The sequence below is a fragment of the Fukomys damarensis genome, unplaced genomic scaffold (genome assembly GCF_012274545.1).
Source record: "Fukomys damarensis isolate Sample0158 unplaced genomic scaffold, DMR_v1.0_HiC HiC_scaffold_18, whole genome shotgun sequence".
Classification (NCBI taxonomy): Eukaryota; Metazoa; Chordata; class Mammalia; order Rodentia; family Bathyergidae; genus Fukomys; species Fukomys damarensis.
This window is the reverse complement of record NW_022900930.1, coordinates 25,138,889-25,141,601: the sequence shown is the minus strand read 5'-3', so window position 1 is coordinate 25,141,601 and position 2,713 is coordinate 25,138,889. Positions and strand designations below refer to the sequence as shown.

The 2,713-nt window shown below is 36.7% G+C and overlaps 1 non-coding gene across 1 annotated transcript; it reads left to right on the top strand.

The window, feature by feature from the left end:
* The first annotated feature begins 2,305 nt into the window (after positions 1-2,305).
* On the top strand, positions 2,306-2,495 carry LOC117286795. Its single transcript, XR_004517909.1, has one exon. It is a non-coding gene; the product is annotated as a U2 spliceosomal RNA (small nuclear RNA).
* The last annotated feature ends 218 nt before the right edge of the window (positions 2,496-2,713 follow it).

Below are 2,713 nucleotides of genomic sequence, written 5' to 3'. Positions count from 1 at the left end.
TTTATGGAGAACAAACACATAGCAATGCTTCTTGGAAAAATAATTATTTGTAACTTTTGTGAGGAAAAGAACAATGCCTATACAAACTGGTTAAGCATTTTTAGTAAAAATGAGGAAGGCCTAAATGGGATAGATTCAAGCGTTCATAGTAAAAGAGAGAAGAGAAATAAGAAAGTAATGAGATCTGCAATGACAGCTGGAGAGTCGGGATGGAGAGGAGGAAGGAGTGGATACAGTGCTTCAGAGACAGAGCAGAATAAAGACCGTAGATGTCAAAGTATGGCAACAGACAGAGGGCAAAAAACCATGATGAAGCTTAGGATGAATGAATCTTCACAAGAAAAAAGGGCACTACTTGGGGGGAAAAGGAGACAGAAAACAGTTCCTTCAGAAGAATTGTTTTCTCTGAAATCTGTAAAAGACAAAAGGGAAGTACAGGGGAAATGTTAGGAAATTAATGAAGGAAATGGCTAAAAGGAATAAAAATATGAGTTCCAGGGTGGCTGGTACGAAAGCATGGAAAAAAAAAAAAAAAAAAAAAAAAAGACAAGCAAGGGGAAGGAAAACAGAAGATTAGGGAAAGACTAAGAAATCAAAGAGGGGAGAGAAGAGGAGTTAAAAGAATCTTCAGAAGGATAAATAAATATGGGAAACAGAATGTAGAGTCATAACAATGCCACTGGCATGAATAGGAGCGTATATGAGCTCAAACAAGGACTCCAATGAAAGGATGGAAAAGTAAATGCTTGAACAGCCAAAAAGAGTCTCTTAGATGTACCCAGTGTGAATGATTTCTTTTTAATAATAAAGAAGATCTGACTGCTGATAGCTAAAAGACTTTGACATCTGCTTGAGGGTTGTTGTTAAAAGGAATGAGTGGGGAGAGGTGCTGTTCTGCAAACACAGTAGAAGAAGAGGGGTTGACAGGGACATTTTAGAGTGAGAAGGGGCCCAACACTGGAAGCAGGTGAACACAGGTTAGAAGCTCTTTTTGTTCAGGAATCATCCTTCCAAGGGTGGTGGATGCCATAAAGAAACATCCTCCTGACTGGCCAGGACAATTGAGAGACATCACAGAACTTATTAGAAAAGAGTGCTGGCAAGGATGGTTTTCACATATAGAACAGAAAGCATGCTTTAGGATGAGGCAGAAACATAAGGTGCTAATAGCTACAAAGATTCATGACAAAAAGAAACCAGCAAAGAAATTTTCCTTTGTCTGTTGTTCCATCCAAACAAGCAACCCCTGAGGACATACTCCTTTGCTTTGTTTCATAAGTTAACAATTGGTTTTTAACACTTTTCCTAGATGGAGTAGATTTTTATTGTTAGATGATTTACATGTACGTTAAGTAACTTCATACTCTTCATCACAGATCCACAAATCTTTGAGGGTGAAACTTGATTGTTACTCACAGTGTAATACCTTGAACATATTCTAAGGTCTTAAAAGGGGTCTTTGGTAGTTGTGATAATACTTCATAGCTCTTGCAAACAGGGTTCTATCCCATGCTTCTTTTTCTGAGGTAAATACACACACACACACACACACACACACACACACACACACACACACACACACACCAGACATTATTCCTTGAGTGAGAAAGGAATTTGTGAGACATCTGATGTTTCATGCATGATTATATATCATTACAATAGTTATATTTTGAAATATTATCAATTTATGAAAGCATTTAGTTTCACTAACAAGGAAACCTTCGGGCAGTCAATACAAATGTAGTTTGTTCTTTCAATAGATTACCTCTGTGACCCAGATGCTTCCCACTGATCATGTATAACTGTGCTCCTGTCCACCACATTGGCACTTCATAGACATCCCCTCTCCAAGCTCACAAGCTAACTTGGTCAAGATTAACTCTATTACAAAGGATGTGCTGAGGATTATCCCACTTTCCTCAGCATGATAAAAGTAAAATCAGATGAATGCATATAAGAAAGAATAAAAGTCATCCAAGAGCCTACTAACAAAGTAAAGAGTGAAAGCCAAAATCCTTAAGCACACTGGAATAAAACTCTAAGACACTTCTGGAATAAGGTGACAATCAGCTCTACACGATATAACCCATGTCCTGAAATCATTTTTATTTTTAATTTGGTTGGAAAATCTGTGGTTAAACAAAGACGATTCTGAAATAGCAAAAGCAGTGAGATTTTTATTAGCATACTTTGTGTAAGAAAATCAGAGAAAAAGTTCTGGGGTCCAAAGAAATGAGATTATCAGTATACTTTGCTTAAGAAAGTTTTGACATTAAAAAAGACTTTTTAAAAATGACTAAAATCAGTTGCTTCTCAGCCTTTTGGCTAAGATCAAGTGTAGCATCTGTTCTTATCAGTTAAATATCTGGTACGTCCAATATCTGAGGACAGTATATTAAGTGGATTTTTGGAGCTGGGGGATGGAACAAGAGTTTGCTGCATCCACTCCAAGCATTGACCTGGTACTGCAGTACTTCCAGAGCAGCCCTCTGGGGAATAAAAAATAAAATAAATAAGGGTGACTAAAATCAAATAACTTGCAGCTTTCTAATTATGTGCAGCCTTTTCTCTAAAACTGAAACACAAATATCACTGGTGCCATTCAATACACAAAATTAAAAAATGATGTGTTATAAGTTATATGAGAAAGCATTTTTATGAAAATAAGAAAGGAAAGGTTTTGTAAAAGCACATTTGTAAAAGCACATTCCCT